This window comes from Thunnus thynnus, chromosome 4, assembly GCF_963924715.1.
Source record: "Thunnus thynnus chromosome 4, fThuThy2.1, whole genome shotgun sequence".
In the NCBI taxonomy this organism is placed as follows: Eukaryota; Metazoa; Chordata; class Actinopteri; order Scombriformes; family Scombridae; genus Thunnus; species Thunnus thynnus.
Genome location: NC_089520.1, coordinates 3,590,750 through 3,613,568, shown reverse-complemented (window position 1 = coordinate 3,613,568; position 22,819 = coordinate 3,590,750). Strand labels below are relative to the sequence as shown.

Here is a 22,819-nt window from a genome sequence, read left to right as displayed (position 1 = left end):
GATGGAAAAGTTCAGGGCGAAAAAGAGAGGAGAGGGAGAAACTTGCGTGTAGGCCCGAGCAATAAGCCCATGAAACTTGATATACAGTGACAATATTGCCGGGGAATTAGATGCCATCGGGACGAGAGAGTGAGCGATGGAGGGGAATTGGATGGAGGGGAGAGAGAGAGAGAGGAACGATGTGTCATGCGGAGAGGAGGAAAATTAAAGAGGAATGGATGGATATGGGATAAAAGACACACAGAAGGTCTCTGTTCGGAGAGAATGACTCGACAAATAAGGAGATAAATATAGCGAGATGAGGATGGTGTTGTGACGGCAGACGGAGGGAAGATGGAGATGATGCTGAGTTTTACATTAGACGCTAAAACAAGCGAAGTGCAGGTTTACTTTAAGAAAAACAAAAAGTAAACAAATGCAGAAAGTATTTGTGATGGACAATTCTGCAGGGAGCTACTCTCCTCCGCTGCTGCTGCTGCTGCTGCTGCTGCTTTCATCTGAGAAATTTATCCTCTGCCTATCTCGGACAAGGTCAGCTATGCTTTTATCTCTTCTCTCACTGAGAGCACTCCATCGCTCGTCCCCGCTCTCTCTCTCTCTCTCTCTCTCTTGTCAAAAGTCACTCAGGATGCAAAATACAGCTGCTCTCGGGCACAAACCTTCAGCTGAGCGAGGACGACGGAGGAAGAGAGAGAAAGACACAGAGAGGGACTCAAGAGGAGAGGAAAGAGAAGTAAGGATGAAGAGGGGGAGATACGGATGATTGACGAAGATAGAAGGCTGGAAGACGTGTGTGTTTTTGGTTGAGATAATTGAGCTAATTGAATGTCCCAGAGATCAAAATAGAAGGGTTTATATGTCAGTGGATGAGGAGAGATGAAAAATTAATATTAGTCCAAAAGGTCACTGATATGGAGGGATGGAAGAAGAGAGAGAGCAGATAGAGATATACAGTACAGTACAGCAGAGAGAGAGAGAGAGAGAGAGAGAGAGAGGATGAAAGTCACGGTTGCTGATGTTGGATGAAAACTGGACCACATGTCACAGAGGGACACGACAAACAGAAGGATGAAAGAATGTGAGACGAACTAAACAAGCAGCTGTTCAGAAGCTGCTACTGTCAAATGGGCAGCATAAAATCTAACCAAAATCCTTTAATATTATGCTGACAACACATGTTGTCATAAGGACATGGACCCAGGATGGTCTGGTTTGTTCGCTCTGGTCTGGATCAGTGGATCAGTTGGTCGACTCGGTTTGGTTTCTTTTCACACAGAGAAAAATCCAACTGAACCAAAATGCATCTATAACTATCAGCCACATAAAAACATTCTCTCCACTCATTGGTCAGATGTGTGTGAGAAACAAAAGAAGAAGATCCTATCTGCCCAAATATCAAAAATGCAACAGTCTTTGTTGTTAGTCCAGGTTGGACCTCTGTTTATTCTCCAGCTAGCTGCTAGCAACTGTTGATTTCACTCATCTGCATCCCAGCATGCAAAGTGCACCTGGCTACAGGAGCCGTTTAGCTCAAATCTGCAGAGTCCAGCTTGTAGTCGGTCAGATAGAAGTTGGATCACGTTCCCATCACAACGAACCTCTCCAGTTTGTTTGGGACCGGACCGAGACCACCTCCTGTAAAGGTGTTACATCTGTCCCTGGAACATCATCCACCAGACCCTCTACCTCTAATTCAAAGCCTCCTCAACCTGCTGTCACTGCCTGAGTGCTTTCCTCTCCCTGTGTGTGTGATTGTCTGCAGGTGTGTCGGTGTCAGAGCAGAGCTGCACCAGCTGCACCTCATCTCAATAATCAAGACCTCTACAGATATTCAGTCTCTGCCTGATCGTAGTCTCTGCTACCAGTTAGTGCTGCTACGTTTCCAGCCTGATTCTGCCTGTTTCCTGACTCTTGTCTCGTCTCCCCTGCAGTCTCGCCTGCTCTGCCTCCAGTTTCCTGCCCTTCGTTTGGTCAAATCCTGCTGTTCTGCCTTCAGCCCTTCAGTCTCCCTGGATCTCACTCTGGACCTGCTTCCTCTGCCTCTATCTGCCCCTGACCCAGCTCCTGGCTCTCAGCTGCCAGCCCAAACTTCCCTGTGCTCTGCAATAAATCTCTTTTACTCAGTTCCAGTCTCCTCATCTGTTTCTGCATCTGGGTTCACTTGTTCTGCAGTCCCTCGTAACAAAAGGGTCTCTGTGAGGTTGTTTTGGTCAGAGTTTGGTCTGCTCTAATGAATCACACCCAGGAGGAAAACCAACCAGAGTTTATGATATTTTATTCATGAAACTTGAATTTTGATATTTGAATGTAGGAACTAGTCAGTCACATCATACTGTAGAAGTAGAGTAATGCTCCAATAATGATCTTTCCATCTATAAGACAAACTCTTCAGCTACGTCAATACTCCTGTAACACACAGCTAAAAATACCAGTGAAAAACATATATTGGTAAACCTCCACCTACACACATTTTTGCTCTCATTATGTTTAATTTTAGATGACATTATGTACTGAAAAAAACAACAACAAAAAAGGTCTGGAATGTACAGTTCTACCAAACCAGAGACACAAATAAACACAATAGCACTACCAACTATGACTCCCCCCTGCTGTTATGTGCCCCCCCCCTTACCGGCCACCACAGGACAAAATGGCCCAAACATTAATCCTCTCAACAGCCGGCCAAAACAGCTTCCCACCAAAATGCCGAGCCGTACCCAGAGGGGGGGAAACATTCCTGCTTACAGCCTGTTTGCACAATAACTGAGCTGGACTGAGCTCAGAGTAGAAACCTCAGATTATACAGCCGGATATGGTGACATGTTTCATGAGAGTGATGTTTTGCTGTAACTAACTGTGAAATTGTCTGTCTGAAAGTGCAAAACATTCATTTATACACACCGACTGACTGGATGGTTCATATATTAGACAATAAGTAGGAAAAACTCACAGATAGCGACCAGCTGAGGTCAAACTACCGCAGACAGAAAAAACTTGTAATGGTGCCTCAGTACAGTGACGAGGGCTCCACAAGAACGTAGGATAATCTGCAATTAGTCAATTAGTCGATCAACACTAAATTAGTCTGCAACTACTTTAATACAAGATCAAAATATTTGAGTTCCAGTTACTCCGATGTGATGATTTGCTGCTTTATTGTGTTCTATATTCTTGTAAACTAAATATCTCTTTGGACTGTTGGTCTGACAAAACAGGACGTGTGAATATTTGGGGTCCGGGAAACTGGGACGGACAGTTTTCACTTTTTCATGGACATGAACGATGAATCAATTAATCGAAAAGCGTAAAAAAACAAAGGAGGCGAGAAAAAAAAAATTAGGTAAATGATGAACATTTTCTTTCTTTTTCTCCAAAACTAGTGATATCCAACTGAAGTCTGACAGAAAACGACGAGGCAAAGGATCTTGAAATATGATAAAATTGGCATTCTCTCTATATTTAAAGCACAATATATACTGTCAAAATCAGTAGCAACAAAGAATTTGATGATTCCTAGTTTGTGAAATAGTGAGGCATGAGTTTCACAAAGAAGAAGAAGAAGAACAACAACAACAGAGGCATCTAACTTAAGATAAATTAAACGCCGAGGCAGACACATCAGTTCTGCTCTCTTTGTTTTCATAATTAATCATTCATAACAGATTTTGATCCATGTCCTGCAGAGCTGGCCTCTTTTAAATTTTTGCTGAGCGTGCATGCTCCTTTACAGCATCTCAACATTGATATTCATAGAGTGACACACATTTCCTGCCAGGAGATAGATGCTGAGCACGACCGCGACCTCATACCATCAGTCACTGAGCGGTGACAGGTAAATGCTTTACCTAAGAGGCTCTTTAATGACACATTTAACTTGTGATTGTGTCGTTTTCCAGCAGTTACTCTGTTTCACAATTGACAAACTCTCCCACCTTCCTTCAGATGTTATATAAACTCCACCTATTCACATTTTTGTATAGCGATGAAAGCAGCAAACCTTATTACGTTCTTATAAGACTGATGATGATGTATTTCCTAATGACCAGAGGAGCTCGTAAAATATTTCATTCTCCTTTAAGGTTTAACTACAAACAAAATATAAATTGAATTTTCAGTTGATTATAGGACCTAACAGATCATAAACTTTGATCCCTAACATGTAAGAAACACCTGAGATTAAGAAAAGAAAGTTAAAGAGTTTAAAATACAGTGAATATTTTTAGGCCTGTGTCTCCTGTACACCGACGAGGAAGTTGTAATAAAATACGTCCGTGTATAATATAAGAGACAGAAAAAAAAACTAATATTGAAGGCTGCTGCGTTGTAAATCTGTCTCTTTTCATTTCCTCATCCTGTGGTTTGTCTCCAGCTGTAATTGAATTTCTTCACAGCTTGTTTCTCTCTCTCTCTCTCGTATCACTGGCCGTTATTTCTAAAGCCCAGAAACATGTTAATCTGTGTGTGTGTGTTGAAAGTGGGTTAGGTGACATAAAGCTGTGTAACCTCTAAGCCTTCACTAGTGCGCCCTGTCAATCTGTTCCACATGCACTTTACCATCACACTATATACAGACTTGGCTGACCTTAACAAGCTGCCTACACTATCAGCTACAGCATCACCTCTCACCTAAGAAGGTTTTAACAGCTACACAAGTGGGTTAGTTGGGTTTGATCACTCTCACACTCCACTAAAGCTTTATTTAAACATATTCCTGGAACAGTAAGAGCATAACCAGTGATACTGTAAACCAGAAGGACTAATGAATGATGGCGTGCTCTTGGTTTAACGTTGAGATGTAGGACTAAAAGGTAGAGAGGCATTATAAAAAAATCAATGCTGGCGAGCAAGCAGAGAGGATTTATTTCATATCAAACGTCTGAAAAAGTCCTTGACAGCAGAAAACCTTGGTGAAAAGATCGTTGCACTACAGGACTGAAGCCAAAAAGCTTCCTGTACTTTGAATGCATCGAGTACATAATGTCTCCTACGATAGAATAGCTGCATCGATCCGTTGCAGATGTGTTGTACTGCAATAACAACTGCACTGTTCAACTTTTAGAGGGGTTTGTTTTTTTCACATTTGTGCAAAGAATTTGGAAAATTTGAATCTAGTCAAAGACCAAACTTGCTTAAATGCTAAAAATGTTATGTTAAGTATGAGATCATAAAGATTTGTCAACCAATAGAGACTTTTCTATATAATGTCTATTCAGTACATCCCACAAGTCCACTGTGGGCGATGATGCAAGTCACTGAGCAAGACTGTTTAATCAATGTGATGAAGTACCTTAATTAGTCCTGTATTTACAGTAATTCACTAGATTAGTCAAAAACAGACATTTCCCATCTTTTCATCGTTACTGTTAATGGTTTTCTTAATTAAATTACTACAAAACGCCACAATACACAGTTTATCACCACTTCAACACACACATAAAAGATTGTTTTTCCATATGACCGTCAACCGTTTGGTTAAATATTCTCTGTTCAAGTATCTCTTGAAATAAAAACCTTTTTAAAATAGAAAATGAATAATTAAGTGGTTAATTACAATAAATGCTGCATTTTTCAAGAAATTTGAGGCAAACTGCAGTATGTGTGCATGCACGTGTGTGTGTGTGTGATTGTGTGTGTGTGTGATTGTGTGTGTGTGTGTGTGTGTTGTGTGTGTGTGTGTGTTGTGTGTGTGTGTGATTGTGTGTGTGTGTGTGTGTGTTGTGTGTGTGTGTGATTGTGTGTGTGTGTGTGTGTGTGTGTGTGTGTGTTGTGTGTGTGTGTGTGTGTGATTGTGTGTGTGTGTGTGTGTGTTGTGTGTGTGTGTGTGTTGTGTGTGTGTGTGATTGTGTGTGTGTGTGTTGTGTGTGTGTGTGTGTGTTGTGTGTGTGTGATTGTGTGTGTGTGTGTGTGTGTGATTGTGTGTGTGTGTGTGTGTGATTGTGTGTGTGTGTGTGTGTGTGTTGTGTGTGTGTGTGTGTGATTGTGTGTGTGTGTGACAGACAGAGAGACAGAGAGCTTCATCCAGCTGAGAGCAGGGGATTTGATGAGTGAAATTGAAATATGAAATGGCTTCATAATCTCTCTGCCAGACAAAGACGGGAGAGTTCGAGGTCAGTCCCAATTCACACACTCTTTGTTGGCAAGAACAACTCTAATAAAATTTAGTCGGCTAAAAGAAGAAGAAGAAGAAGAAAAAATAAAAGCCGGGCCAATATCGTTACACAAGGACCACTTTGGGAAATAAAAGTTGGGAGGATTGAATTCTTTATTTCTGCTCGGAGCACATTTACCCCGAGAGAGATGGATGGAGAGAAAGAGAGAGAGAGAGAGAGAGAGAGAGAGAGAGAGAGAGAGAGAGAGAGAGATGATTGATAAAGCAGCGGCCACACAGAGAAATGAGGAGGGGATGAGGGAGGAAGTCAGAGCTAAATTGGAGGAATGAAAAATGAAAGCAGCTGAAACAAAGAGATTGAGAGTTAGAGATGGATTGATAATAGTAGTTCGAGGATTTACTGATGCATATCAGACTCAGAGATACACAGATACACAGATCCAACTCAAAGTCAGCATTACATTCAGAAAAAAAATCTATATGGCTGTAAAAAACAACAATTTTTTCAAGGTAACGTTCTGCTTTCCTGCATTTCTTTAACCTGGCGTTATATCAGCAGCCTTCAAACCTCACTGTTCATTTAAGAGAATGAAGGTTAATGGTTTAAGGTTACAGAGAGAGGTCAACAGGGCAAGTGATGCTAGCGTTAGCAGCTAACGCTATGTTAAAGTGACTCCAACTCTTTTGTCACTTGTGATATTTACAGGGACAAACAGCCAGACAGCATCACTGGAAATACAAAACTTAGAAGTATGACATCATCCTGGCTGAGAAGTGTTTACTGTTGTCAGTGGGCAGAGGACATATTTTTGGGGTATTTGTGATTCAGTGTTAAAATAAAGACAGAGGAAATTATTTATTTTAGTCGCACTTTTATTATTGAAAATTGAAATCCTCCTCACGTCTGAATCTGATTGTTTCTGCTTTGAACTGCAGAATAATGATTGTTGTATCATAATTGATCTTTATTGTCTTATTTCAAAGTGATTAGTGCTGTGATTGGTTCTGTCACAGAGCAGCTGCCTCAGGAGGGAGAGATGGAGAGATGGAGATGGAGAGATGGAGAAATGAAGAGATGGAGAGATGGAGAGAGAGATGGAGAGATGAAGAGATGGAGAGAGAGAGAGATGGAGAGATGAAGAGATAGAGAGAGAGAGAGAGAGAGAGAGATAGAGAGTTGAGAGATGGAGAGATGGAAAGAGATGAAGAGGGGATGGCAGAGACAGAAAGAAAGAGTGGAGATTAAATGAGATGAGGAGGTTTAGGGAAAAGAAGAATGGAGTGAAAACAAACAGCTGTTGGGACTAAAATGATGAATCACAGTAGAGCAGCAGAGGAGAGTTCACAGGTAGAACCATGAGGAGAAACACACCAACATGTTTTCTATCATCAGTATATGTTTTCATATAATCCCTGACTGGTAATAGGACCGTCCTATCTGACAAAGTTAGCAGACGTAGTTTATTTAAAACTTTTTTCCTCATTAATATTTAAATATATGCAGCAAGGTGATATAAAATCTAATGAGATGTTCTCCTCCAGAGGGGACAGTGTGAGTATCATGGTTCTATTATGTATGATGTTTACAATAATGTGGCTACACTCAGACAGACGCCATCACAAAAACATAACACACTCAATTACCTCACATTAGGAGCAGAAAGGTAGTGCAAGACATAAAATTACTCCGTTCAAGTTGAGGTAGCTCAACTTGAACGGAGATACAAACGTTGTTAAAAATTCAAAACCGTGCCGAGCAATTCCACTACTTTATTCTTTATTGTTGAGACACTTTAAGGTCACAGCAGAAATATTAGATCCACATTATGAAGCCTTGTATTCCCCAACTGAGAAACATATCGCGTGCAAATGTCCTGTTTACAGTGTATATGTTGTTTGCATGAGCTCATTCATGCTCAGGGGAGATACGAGGTAATTTTCCGGTGTAAAAATACTTGCATTTCCTGATTGGACATGTTGTTTTCCAGCGTAGCCTCTCCTAATGTCCTGTAGTTGAACATCTCAAACCGCAGCAGATTAATTTAATTTAGCCTAGATTCTTAATGTAACATGTTTATTATATGCATCACATGCATAAACACAAGTGTTTAGCATTAATATACATGCATTTAATTACAAATATAACATCAAGGAGGATTTAGCATATGTAAATGCCCACATAAATAAATGAATAAATATGTGGCCATATTTAGATATGACATCACAGAGCTGGGAAGAGGCTGGCTGCTCATATTAAACATTTTACTTGTTGGTGGAATCGGTCCAAAAAAGCTGTGACCGCATCGTCTTTACCTCCACCTCAGCATCAGACACACCAACACATTCACCTGGATTGTTTTTAGGGTCGGCTCTCTGCCCTGACGCTGGGAGGATTGACCTGGAGGAAGGATGAAAACGGACTCCCACCTATCGAATTCATTCTAAGACTTGTTACACATTGAAGTGCATTTTTGTTTAATTCATAACAAAACTGAATCTGTAGCTGTTAATGAAAAAAACATGTATGATGCTAGAGGGTCAAAGATGAAACTGGGTTTTCAAACACCAAAAAAATAATCCTACAACTTCAAATGTCTTCTTTGTTCAGGACATTAGAGTGTTTATTATTTCACTGTAATATTTTTTTAGCAAAACATTTTTACTCCGATTTCTTAACGACGACCCGTAAATTCAGTCATTCAGTGTAATAAAATTGATAATACAAAGAGAACTGAGAGGATGTATAAGATTTATTAAAGTATTATATTTAAGCACTTCATTGAAACTCAAAAAAACTAATTAATGGTAATTAATGGGGTCTTCAGGGGTCCTTTTGATGATGTCACAGATTGTCACATGACCATCAGTTTATGATACGATTTCAAAACGGCTTCCTGATCTCATCACACTGAATGACCTCAAATGAACCCAATATTGATTTTAATATTAAAACAAAACAATAATGCAAAATCCTTTTAATATAACAATATTAGCACTCATAACAATATACCTAGAAAGTGAAAGTGTGCTTTTATTTTGAATTGTATATATTTAGTTAAAAATGTGATAGTGATATTGAAGTTCATAACATTATTTCATACATATGTTTCCGCTTCATTTTCTCCAGATACAAATGAAATGATAAAGTAGACAATATAGTTTCATATGTTATAAATGTATTTACTTCTCTTGTTTGTTAATTTAATAAACTCAAAAAAAGGCTTGTCTGGTCTTTGACCCTGGAGTAGAATACACAACTAGAAAACAAGCAAAAAAACATCAATTTTTACTCTCATTGTACAAAATATGTTGGAGAACTACAATAAATGAACTAACATTAACTTTCATTGTCTGATTTCTTATTGATTACTTTCATTAATCACAAAGATAAAGACATGTTCTCTATACAGAGAAGCAGACCAGGTTTATTAGGCTTTGACAGGACTGAGATGTGATTTATGCAACAATAAATCACATTTAATATATTGACTTCAACCTCCGTCTTTGCTGCTTATATGAATGGTTTTGACGGGTCAGTTTATAACGATGAGGGCGTGTTCTGTCGTCCATAATTCTCTCTAAGCCTTTAAATACATGTGTGGACAATTTGATGGACAAAAATAATCACTGACAGCATTTATGCATCATGTTATTAAATATCGGAGCAGTCGGAAGCGTCTTTATTTCCTCAAGAGAGCATCATGAGAGAGATCCTTTGGTTGAAGCATCTTAAAGTTTTAATGTCGTTATCTTTCACTATCTTTCAGTTTATTCATTAAAATACATTTTTATGTTGTAATAACATCTAGTTTACAGAGCAGTGACATTCATTTGAATCTCGGTCATATTTACTATTCACAAAGAAACAGTGAACTTTATACAGTCTTAATAAAATATGAATTTCTATTCTAAAGGGCTCGTGGTTGTTCTGCTTCTCTCCACATGATGAAGAATACCGGAGCACGTTATTGGGATTCAAGCTACTTCACTCCGATGACCTTTGGACCAGTGATGCTGGTGTTTGCCTATTGGATAGCTGACTCAGCACTTTGAATAAAACATGTGATGTGGGGATTGGATGACTCCGTGAAGGACGCTGTGACATGGATGAGTACTTCATAAACTGCTTCCTAGTTCCTCTCCTTCATCCTTACTTCACTCTCTCTCTCTCACTTCATACATCAAACTGTGGATTGTAATTGTTTACAGGTAATATATGCACATTTCAGCAGCCAGAATTGAACAGAAATGATTGATTTTGGCACTTTTTTTTGACTGGAAACTCTCACTGATTGATTTTAAGCTCAACACACACTATACAAGCTGCATACTGAAGCGACATCTGTAGCAGCAATCAGCTTCTAAATCATGTGTTGAGTTCCTTGTGTGTGTGTGTGTGTGATCTGTGTCACCAAACAATAAGACAATTACTTCTGTGTTTACAAGTTACCGCTCATTATATATTCACACTAATTTATCCCCCCTCGCTCTTCAGATGGATGACCAGGCTGCTGAGGGAGTTCATTTCTTCTTCATCTATATTTTTACAGCCTTTGGGAGACGTCACACTGGCAAACCTGCAATCTGAGTGTTTACTGTCCTATTTAGCAGCAGTTAACCTGGGAAATATCTCAACACTCCAGTCTGTCTGTTCTGTTTTATTAGATTTGTAGGTTTTGACTAAGAAGAACTTTGTAACTGCTTTAAAAATCAGGATTTGTTTTCTTTCTATCAGTCTAGAGTCGACCTCTGACCTGCATGTGAAAGGAGACAGTTTCCCTATACTGGGATCAATAAGGTATCACATTATCATTAAAGCAAAGCATCTACGGACCCATTTTCCTCTAATGGCTGAACGCGGCGATGTTCGATAAATGTTTTGGCTCAGAGAGCCGAGGGTAGTGCTTCGTATTAAGTGGCTGGAATTGGGAGATCCCTGAGATAAATGATGCTGGATAAACGAGAGCAGCGTTATCGTCGGTGGAGAGAGAGAAAGACGAGGCAGATGCTAATGTTCCTCACGGCCTGCTGAAGCGCTTTTAAATAGGTTTTCTTGCTGATTATCTTTTTTTTATTTTATTCTAACCTTCCTTGGAGTTGTTGTGTCATTAATGAGGTGGGAATGGACGTTGATGATCCACAACCGACGTGACTCTTCTGCTGCATTAATATGTAACGTGACTCCTGTGAGAGTCTCTAACCTCTGGGCCTCCATATTCCCCTCAACAAAACACAATTAAATAGAAATATAAATAAAGAACAGATTTAATAATCATGTGTTTTGTTTCCAAAACTCAGAGGCAAGAGCATAATCTCCCATCTTAACTGTTTAGTTCAGCTGGTTGCCTGCAGTGATGTATTGAATCATTCATCAGCTTCTAAATTTGCTGGCTACAGTACTGTAACCCACGGCAGAGCGGCTGCAGGCTTTGTCTTTTCCATTTGGGTCAGAGTGAAGCCCTCTGTTACATAAGCCCAGCTCTGTCTACAGCAAATTCCTACACTAGGGGAACAACCCCGAGGTGTCTCGGTGGGAGGAAAAGCAATACGGTTAGATTTATTATTTAGCTTTTTTAAGGAGAGTGGGAACTTCATCCTTCTCTGGACATCTGCAGCACTTCTGGTAAGGTTTTAGTGTCTATCTACAGTATCTATAACAGGAGAAACAGGTAAACAAGAGACGTGCAGCAGGATGAATTGAAGCCCTATAGTTGCATAAGTGCATCAGCAGACTGAAGCCTTGGGACGCCACTAATACAAATACGTTATTCGGCAAAGCACAAATAGTGGGGTTTTTATGAATATTTGTTTCATACAAATATTTTAAAAATGATTTGTTTTTGGGAAGAAAAAAAAAAGGTCAGTTATAGTTGCTATCTCAGTGTCTCTCCTCTGCTCCGCTGTGACGTCTATCAGCAGGTCTCAGTGAGGGGAGTCACATCCACCTGCTACATGATGCACATTTCTTAATTTGGACACCACTTTAATTTTCATCTTTAATTTTCTGAAATTATAAGCGTAATAAAGACAAGGCTCTTTCCACTTTTATTCGAATACAAATACAAATAATTTTGCTGTCTCAACAGATACAGATACAAATACAAATACTGGGCTCTCTGCACATCCCTAGACGCCACACAGAAAGCACTGAGCTGCGTTGTATTCTGTAAATTCTTGACCTCGATGGAATTTAGAGACAACACATACTTTTCCGCCATTTTCCTTGATAACAGGTAATATATATGTTATTATTCTGCCTTGCAGCTTTCTCTAAATGTAATTTGCGGAGCACTTTTGATAAATTAATATAAACTGCAAGCCTGTAATAGTTGTGCCCGCCAATTGTTCAGCTCCAGTAAACCTTAGATACTGTTAGTGTTTGTGGGTAAAAGACAGAAACTACTTACTGAAATGGAACACAGAGCAAATAAATATAATAATATTATCTGGACGACGTCCCAGAGGTTTGTATACTCTGATACTGCGACCATTTGGGCTCCTCTAATAATAAAAGTAAACCAGCCAAGCTTTTTATTTCATACATTTTATTGCATTCATGCTCTATTATTTACTTTTGTATAAGTTGTGAAGTCAGATGGTCATCTGGGCCTTTTGATTGTAAATAAAAATGAGCATCAAAGTGATGATGGAGTTGTTTCATGTCTATGTTTAAACTAGCTGCATCATAGAAGAGACACAGGAGGTCATTTAATGAAGTTTCCCACTGAGTAACATTAAGTTTAGCTTCATCTTCTCTCCAGATGGGTTTCTCGTTATCTATTATTATCGAGTACATGCAAAACTCTTGCAAACTTTCTCTTGTCTTTTTGTATTTTTAACTGTATTTCTGTGTAGTGAGTGAGTTGGTCTCTGCATCTACAGTTCAAGCAGGAGAAAAACATCTTCAGTGATCTTGACCTTTGAAATCTGGAGCATTTTTATTTGTTGAAGTATCATCATGATATGCATCCCACTTATTTTAATCTCAGTGTTAATACATATTCATCTCATTTATGATTCGTAGTCCAGTGTTCCTTTAGTTTTTCATATCTAACATCATGAATGTATTTGCAGAACCTTTATTTTCCCAGAAACAACCGTCTGTACATCAGAGGGATACTTGTCAGTTTTTATATTTTGGCTGGTTTCTTACTTCTATATGAAATAGTTTGTTGGGGGCGGTAAGAGCCGCAGTTACAACATGCACACACAGTATTTATACCACAGATACTTTGAGGTTGCAGGTAAAGTGAAGGAGAAGATACTGTAACATATGTGACTGACACAGAACGTGACTCACTGAGTTATAAAGACAGTTTGTACATCAAAACAGCAGAGAAGACACACAAGCTGGTTCCCACACGAAGAAACCAACAAAAGAGAACATCCACACACACACACACCCACATAAAACTGACATATGCAGCTTTTCAACTATTATCAGTAAACTATGGCTCTTTAGTAACATCTAGTAGCAGCTGGAGGAAACTACAACATCAGCAAACAAGCCTGAGATTTGACCAAATTTACATCTGGATATTAAAAACACCTGGTAACCACCCGGTAACCACCCGGTAACCACCCGGTAACTGATACTCTACAGGAGACTCTACCAGGCTGAGTGTCATATCAGTATTATTTCATACTGATTTCTTTCTGGGGTTTTCTGTCCATATTCTAGGATAAATGGACATCTACTATGAGGTGATAGTAATATTGATTCTGTTAGTATTCAGGAACAAATGAGTCTCATTAGTCTTTGGCGTGCTGTGCTTATTGAATGTTGAAGACTCACTTCCTGTCTGCGAGGACTCTTCCCAAGAATAAAAAAACTGACAAATAACAACAAAACCCAAAAATTGTATTAAGTGCAGATTCACTTCTACTTACTCTACTAATATGACAATGAATTGATAGAAAATTCCTACTTTAACCACAGAATATGACTGTAAAGAGCCTGAAGCTTCCTAACGTCACTATCATGAAGTTTGTGTGCCGACACAGAAACCAGATGGTCCAACAACAACAAAAACACCAACTCAGCTCATTAATTATTTGACATTAACAAATGGTACAACAGCTGAAGAGGAGCGGGATTACTAGTCCTTCCAGTTCAGACTAAAAAAAAATGAAAAAAGCAACAGACAGATGCCATTTTGTTGTGTTGGATGGAGCTGGCTTTGATAAATCTTGCTCTGAGGGACTCAGAAGCTTTTCTAATTGACTGTAGGGAAATTATGCGTGATTACACATCAAATGCAGCTTCACTGTGGCCACATATGGGCCGGGACGGGAAACAGACATCAGTGACAGTAGCACAATGTTCTCAATGTTGGCGAGAGAACATTTGAGCCGTTAAAGACCGCTGCTCAGTCTGCTGATGTGTGTGTGTGTGTGTGTGTGTGTACTGTATATCCAAATATATTAACATGAAACACTATGCAGCGGCAGCGGTAACGGTTTGTCGCCGTACAGCCACCTCGTCCTGCTGTAATTGATTTGTTTGAAGTCGGACAGGAGGAGAACGAGGCCTGCCGGTGACGTGTCTTCGGACAAAAGAAGCATTAGCCAGGATTAATGTGGATTAACAAGAAGAAATTCTGATGGACAGGGCCCCCCCAAAAAAACCCCACAGGCTCCCTGTACTCCTCCTTCTCAAAGTCTAAACAGATTAAAATGACAAATTCACTGGTACTAATTGGCAGGTGGAAACGACAGCAGAAGGCTTGTGGTTATGTATGTTAGTGTGTTTGTGTGTGTGTGTGTGTGTGTGTGTGTGTGTGTGTGTGGTCCTGTCACTGATCATCTGTCTGCGTATATCTGTAGACATGTGTGTGTGTGTGTGTGAGAGTGAGAGAGTGTGTGTGCATGGTCAGACACTAGTGCTCCACCTCGTCCTTCTGTCCAAATCTTAACATTTTGGCCAATAAACTTGATTTCTGTTGCAACATTTCAGTTATTTCATCTTCAATAATCTTGATGAAATGAGGCTAAAGTTCATCTCTTATGTAAGAAATGACTGTTGGACACAGAGAAACTGTGAAGCTCTCAGAGTTAGAAATAAAACGATAGAAAATTCATCTGCAACAATTCTGATAATCGATTAATTCTTCTTCTATTATAATAAAGTGAATATCATCGTATCTAAACTACCTTTACTTAACTTCTTCTAATCAGACTCTCATTTACTGCTTTTATGGAATAAACTGCAGTTCATACTTGGTTTCTGGAAGAGAAGTGACGGGTTGATGTTGAGCACTAAGACAGTAAGTTGTTCTTATGACTATGAATCTTTACACTCATTAGGACATAAAACTGTAGTGAAGTGCTAAATATATTCAACAGATATTGATTTGAAGTTGGCTGAGTCTCACTGACAGAAACAGCTGCCTGATGTTTCAGTTACTCCTCACCAGCAGGACTCACATGGACGTAATAATATTCCCTGATTATGATTCTGTTTAGAGAAAATCATCTTTATAGTTGTTTATACGGCTTCTTCACTAAACGTTCTCCATTCTAAACATGATTAATAAATCCTTGAAGCTGGTTGGTTTAGGCTGGCCTGTTGATCACTCCATATGAACCGATGACGAAGTCAAAGAAGGCAGGAAAGAGAAGATGAAGAGAGAAAGAAAAAGATGAAACATGTTGAGTATGACAAGAAAGGAAAGAGAAGAAGGATTCTATTCTAAAAAAAGAGAAACAAAAGAGAAACAGAGGAAGGAAGGAGGCTGTAAGTTAGAGAAAATAGAGAAGACAGACGAGGTAAGGAAGATATGAAGGAAGTAAATATTAAGAAAGGAATCAATGGACGTAGTAAGATGGACAGAAAAGACAGAAAAGTGGACAGAATGAAGCAATATATGAGTCAGATATAAAAACAGAGGACGGAAAGAAAAAAGCAACAAAACAAACAACGATAAAAGGGCTGTTGTTAAAATAACAACAGTAACCTCTGAGAATAAAATCTGCATCAATACAAACTGCTGAGTAAACTCACATTCATCTCCATCCCTCCATCACTGGAATTAATAAACACACTGACAGTTTCAAATGACAGAAAGAGAGAGAGAGTGACAAACTGAGAAAGAGGAAGACAGAGGGACGAAGTCGGAGATGAGACGGAACATGAGGGGGGAGAAGAGAGAAAAATAGAGGTGAGAAGTGGGAGAAAGAGAGAGAGAGAGAGGGAGAGAGAGGGAGAGAGAGGGAGAGAGAGGGAGGAGAGGGAAAGAGAGGAAGGAGAGGGAGAGAGAGGGAGAGAGAGGGAGGAGAGGGGAGATCGAGCCCCTCAGGCGACTGTTAAACTGACTTAATCAGATCAACTTACTGACCTGGATAAACTCTGCTTGACTGGAACACACAACTACTCACATAACAAACCCACCCTTGAGATCATAGATAGAGTCTGATGTGTGTGTGTGTGTGTGTGTGTGTGTGTGTGTGTGTGTGTGTGTACCGGTGTGTGTGTCGACGTGTCGTGGAAATTAAGGGAAAAAAGTAAAGGAACTGCATAGTAGAAAGAAAGAGTGTTTAAATATTAAAATTGGGAAAACACACTTAGAGAAGAGAAGAGAAGAGAAGAGAAGAGAGGAACAATAGCAGTGAGAAACGACAGAAAGAAAGAAAGGAAGGAGAGACCAGCAGATGAAAGAGATATGTTTGGTTTTAAGGCTTTTTAGAACTTTATAGTGATCAATGCTAAAGTTAGCATGCTAACATACTCACAATGACAATGCTAACATGCTAATGTTTAAAATGTTCACCATCTGAGTTTGGAGTGTTAGCATGCTAACACTAACTAGCGGGAAACATAAAGTACAGCTGAGGCTGATGGGAACGTTTAGTTTAGAGTCAGTGATCCTGATGGGAACATGAATATGTTGTCCTGACATTTCATGTACAACTAGAAAGGTCGACCTCATGGTGGCGCTAGAGAGAAAGACCAAAGTCTTTAGGATTCATCATCTGGGAACCATGAATGTCCATCCAATGATTGTTGAGATATTTAAGTCTGAAGCAAAGTAACGGACCAACTGACCAAACCTTTAAACCTTTAATTTATTTTTGAACTAATCCACAAACTTTCAAAAAAAATGCCCATCAAAGGAGAAGTTCCTCCCCGAGGCCAAATCACACAATCAGCCTCCAAACAGCAAAACACTGAGATCTGATGAAAAGATGGAGGAGAGGAGAGGTAGAGGAGAGGAGAGGAGAGGAGAGGAGAGGAGAGGAGAGGAGAGGAGAGGAGAGATAGAGGGAGGAGAGGAGAGGAGAGGGAGAGGAGAGGAGAGGAGAGGAGAGGTAGAGGGAGGGAGGAGAGGAAAGGAGAGGAGAAGAGAGGTAGAGGGAGGAGAGGAGAGGAGAAGAGAGGAGAGGAGAGGTAGAGGGGGTAGAGAGAGGAGAGGAGAGGTAGAGGGAGGAGAGGAGAGGAGAAGAGAGGAGAGGAGAGGTAGAGGGAGGAGAGGAGAGGAGAGGAGAGGAGAGGAGAGGAGAGGGGGAGGAGAGGAGAGGAGAGGAGAGGTAGAGGGAGGGAGGAGAGGAGAGGAGAGGAGAGGAGAGGAGAGGAGAGGAGAAGAGAGGAGAGGAGAGGTAGAGGGGGTAGAGAGAGGAGAGGGAGGGATGGAAGGGGAGGGGAGGAGAGGAGGAGAGATAGAGGGAGTAGAGGGAGGAGAGGAGAGGAGAGAGAGGGATGGAAGGGGAGGGGAGGATGATGAGTTCACTGGGTTCTCTCTGCTCTTCCTTTGCAGCCAACATACATGATCATGTGCTTTTGTATACGGATCAATGCACAATTGTGTGTGCGTGAGTAGGTGTCAGATTCTCTGTGTGTCTGTGAACACACGGGGGTTAGAGGAATGTGCCGGTTAAGCATTCCTCACAGCGTGCAGCTCGTTCTGCCGCTGCATTGTTGCAGGACTTTCCTTTGTCCCACCAGACAAACAAACTTCTTTCTAAATGACACAACAGCACAGATTCTCTGACACGGTGTTACATCACATGCTGTCATCAGACTGCAGCATGATGAAAAGTGGCCTACAGCTGTTTCTAACATCATACACCAACAACAGGATTTATATGTAAAAATACAACCATCATATCAGTTAACATCACAAACTGCATCTCATCCTGCTGACAGTGTAAGACAGGAATAAATAGCACATGTGCAGCTGGACTTTGCTATGAAGATATTACAAACAAACCAGGAAGTAAACATGAGTCAACAATGTGTCAAATGTTTTCATTCATTCTGTACTGACAACACTGCATCTGCTTCATTTCATCTGTTGATCACAATGTAATGATACAACCCATCACTAACACTTTAAATCCCCTTATTTAGCATTTATAAGCAATATATAAACAGTTAATATATAGTTTATGAATGACAATATAATAAAAACAGTTGTATTTATCGATTAATGATTTTGTCTATAAAATGTCAGAAAATAGTGAAAATGATCTTTATAATATAAAAATATTCAGTTCACTATCATGAATAACGAAGAAAGCATTACATCATCACATCTGAGAAGCTGGAACCAATAAAGTTTTGGCATTTTGCTTTAAAAATTACTAAAATGATTATTTGATTATCAAAATAGTAACAGATTCATTTTCTGTTGATCAACTAATCGATTAATCGATTAATCGTTGCAGCTCTAGTTGTAATAATATAAAAATAATACATCTTCTTAGGAGAAGTTATAATTGTTACATACTGTACATTAATCAACACTTAAAATCTCCTTATAGCTACATTATAGTGTGTTATAAACCATTTATTATTTATTTATATGCTGCTTAAATATGCTACTTACCAACCCATATTTTTCCCTTCATCCACTCCACAACTAACTAGTCTGCTTCACAAGAGGTGAAATATGATGACAGTTAACTGTAGTTAAAAGGCAACCGTGTAGTTTGACTTTGCTATAACATGATGCTGCTGTTTAACTACAGTACAGAACTGTTGGTTTACAGTAACAATCAACTCATTTACTGTGTAACTGTTGACCTGGAGCTTTCATCTGGTTAGTGTGTTTCACAGACAGAGACAATAATCCTAATATTAAACACGCTCTATGCTTTATTACCAGAATAATACTCTAACAGCGATCCATTACTGTGACTCAGTTAAAGCAGTGATGCAGTGATGTGCAGCTTCTCCACTGCTCTGCAGATACAATCAAAAATAAGAAAGTTAATTGAAATATCCACATGACTGCTGGATCAACAGCAGTATATATTTCTGGGTGTTCTATCAGCACATTGGGAACCAGCACTTATATTCTACAGCCTGATCTACATGGACATGACAAATGTATCATGAGTCATAAAGATCTTTTTTTATATCTGATCTGGCTGTCATGAAGCAGGTGAGAGTGGATCAGTGTTTAAGCTCTGAGACTGCAGTTCATTACTGTAAGTGACATTTTATTCATGTCTGGTTTATGGTTGGAACCTGTCATCACCACCAGCAACACCTGTGAGACTAATCAGCAAAGTTTTCCTTCAAACAGTCAAAGTGAGTTCAGTAAAGAGCAGCTTTACATCTCCAACACAGATATGAAGCTTTGGAGCATGATATTGTGTGCTTTCGGTTGTATATATTTGTTTGTACGTGTGACACAGAGAGACGTCATAGTCTCACACTCTCACACACAACACGACAAGCATGACACACTGAAGACAGATCCACCTTCACAGAGAGAAAACTCCGATAGAGAAAGATGGAAGAGGCATTTACATGAAAGAGACACATGTGGCTTCTGGCTGCAGCCGCTGTGTCACTGAAGGGCCGATGGCTCATAAATACAACAGTGTTAGTTTACTGTAAAAAGCAGGAAAACATTAGAGATTTGTCTGTTTTTGTCTTGTTTGTCAGCTGATGCAGGACTCTGTTGGTCTATGTATGAATTCCTTTCTTCTCTGTGTTAAAACTGATTTAATAAACCAGGATTTTGCTCTTTTTCTCCCCCATACTAGAATAAATCTTAATACCTCAATAACAGTCACTTCTGGGACTCTCTCCACACCTCGCTATGTAACCCTGGGCACACTTGATGGATGAAGCAGTCATCCATCTGGCAGCTCCGGAGAGGAAGAAGAACTGCTGCTACCCCCTTGAAACAATGTTTGGAGTCAGTTTAAGACAATTATTCACTCAGAGAGAACCAGATTTCTTTTTTTTAATGTTCTAGCTGCTGCAGATGGAAGTGGGAGGAAAACAGAAAAAAACAGGAGTAATTAAAGTGAACGGGTTGAATCATATCATCTGTAGGAGAGAGAGAGAGAGAGAGAGAGAGAGAGAGCTCTACGCCGCTCTCCCAGGGAAATTTCATGCCGTCATCTAACGTAGGAGAGAGAATCATGTTGCTATAGCATGCATCTTCTTCTTCTCTCCCACCTCTTTCCTGTGTGTGGGCATTGCTCTGTCTCTCTAACTCTCCATCACCCCCTCCTCTCTCTTTTCTCTCACACACACACACACATACACACACTCGTAGGCTTGTTAATATAGAAGGAATGTAGTAAACTCAAGGGGACTCCCTCTAATAGAATCCGCTGCGAAGAATATTCAAGAATTTATAATAACAACATAGCACACATGCCGTTAATGAAAATGAGAAGTGGGGGAAAGAGAAGAAATAAAAACTAAACAAAAGACAAAGAAATTAGAAGTGAAGAGAAACTCATCTAATCCTAGAAAATGAGGGGTGTCGTGGGGATGGAGAGCGTGTTTCGCACAGCGGGCCCACCCGGGTTACAGAGAAATGTAATTGGCACCAAAACGGCAGCGAGCAGCAGGGGTTACAGCTGGTGCATATGCCTGTGAGCTAAAAAACACAGGACATAACTAGCATAAAACCACATACTGAGTGCTCTCCTAAGTACAAAGAATTAGAAATGAGTTTGGATCACAAGAGAAGTGCTGTGAGTTTATTGGGAACACCTTTGATGGGCTTTAATACAACAATATTTCTCATTGAAGCTGACACACACAAACATGCTATGACTGCACACCAACAAGTGCAGGGCTGGGAAAGCAGAATTACAAGTGCTTGAACAGCTGGCTAGCATGTAATATTGAAAATATGAAGAAGTATAAAAGACAGTTTACAATGTGCAGGGGGAAAACCGAGGAGGATGAGAGATACAGGGGGAGGAGATGTAATCATAACAAACATTATTTGACTTCAGCGGTGGGACCTCACCCTTCATGTTTCAATCCAGCATGTCTTACATCTTCATGCTGTAGTGTTATTCAATAAAACCAAAATCTAAACCAGCTAGTCGGCACATCCTTCCTTCCTTATAACACCTGCAAGCAAAAATAGAGTAGATATTGATTTTTATTTATTTATTTTCCCCACCATTCCTCTCTCACAACCTCATGTACACTGTCAGAAACCTTAGCCTGTGCTATACTGAGAACTATATTGTATTTGTTGTGTTGTTTAATCAAACCATGAACCGTCATTAAAGAGATTAAAACTGCAAAGAATTCTCTGTTGACCAGTCAGTTTTTGTTACAACATGATAAAACACAGAGGATGTGTGTGTCTGTGCAGAAACGTTTGAGGGATGGAGGTGAACTGCGACAGAATAAATGAGATGCATGATGGGAACGTTCACAGCGGCTTCCACTGTGCAAACTTGCTCAGATATCCGATCGGCATCGTTATGGAAGTCGGCGACTGAGAGAACGGTCGGGGTTTGCATCCGCGACATCTGCCAATGGCTGAAACAAACAGCAGGAAGAACAAACGGAGTTTCCTGCTGGTTGCTGCTGAAGGTTATCTGTGCTGCTGCAAGGCTGCGGCGGGTAAAAGCCTCGACTCTGATCAACTTCATGTTTCTAATAACAAAAATAAGCTTATTGAACACACTCTCTACAGTGGATCAGGAATGAGAATTGTAAAGATTTTATTGGTAACAGTGCCATTATCTATTCTGCTTATTGGTCCGTTTCTTTATTGATTCCCTTATTGATTCCTGATCAGTTTTCTGTGGGAGAAAAGTAGGCCCACACAGAGTTTCAGTGTCAATGCAACTGTTTCATTATCTCCACTGTTTATCAATGATCTTGCATGCTGATGAATATATGAAACATAACTGGTAGATAAGATAAATGGTCGATAACCAAAAGTTAACTGCATTAATTAATGAATTAATTAATTTGAAAGCATCTTACAGTCTCCTGTCTGTGTGAGAATAACAAACTGAGCAGGAGGCAGACTGCTTCGCTGTGTTATTAACGTTGTGTCTGCAGTAGTGGAGAGCAGCCTCTCTGCTGCACCGTTAGCTTCAGGGAACGACATCGTTGTCGAAGGCGTTGAACGATCGCAGGGTTTTTAAGGTGAAACAGACTGAGCACCGAGTTATTTTCCTCTTATTTGCTACTCTTTTCTTTTTCTCATCTCAGACTTGGTTTAAGTAGTTTAATGCTGCAGTGTGTGTGTTTGTTACTGCTGATCACTGCTCCACTCCGCTGTGCTAATGTTATGACGGTGTATACTTCACGTTCATCTCGCAAAGGTAATTATTTATTCATTAAATCAAAAAATGCTCACAACCACTGCCTTCTTGTAGATAAATGACAACATAGCCAAATATAACTCCAGCGTGTGTTCTCTGTGGACAGTCTGGAGGTTGTGATGCCCTCACAGTCGAGTTCCACCTTTTTTTGTTCTGTCAACATCA

General features: G+C 39.9%; 1 protein-coding gene and 1 long non-coding RNA gene across 15 annotated transcripts in view; one reads left to right on the top strand and one right to left on the bottom strand.

Annotated features, from left to right (window-relative positions):
- The window catches only part of LOC137180918 (dedicator of cytokinesis protein 3-like), a 213,562-nt gene that overhangs the window by 159,929 nt on the left and 30,814 nt on the right, over positions 1 to 22,819 (bottom strand). The gene's annotated exons all lie outside the window — the stretch shown is intronic.
- Positions 233 to 2,124, top strand: LOC137182208 (uncharacterized). 2 transcript variants are annotated; one of them, XR_010928277.1, is made up of 3 exons: positions 233 to 1,643; positions 1,763 to 1,864; positions 1,932 to 2,124. It is a non-coding gene; the product is annotated as an uncharacterized lncRNA (long non-coding RNA). The 2 variants fall into 2 exon arrangements; XR_010928276.1 differs by having other exon boundaries at positions 233 to 1,864.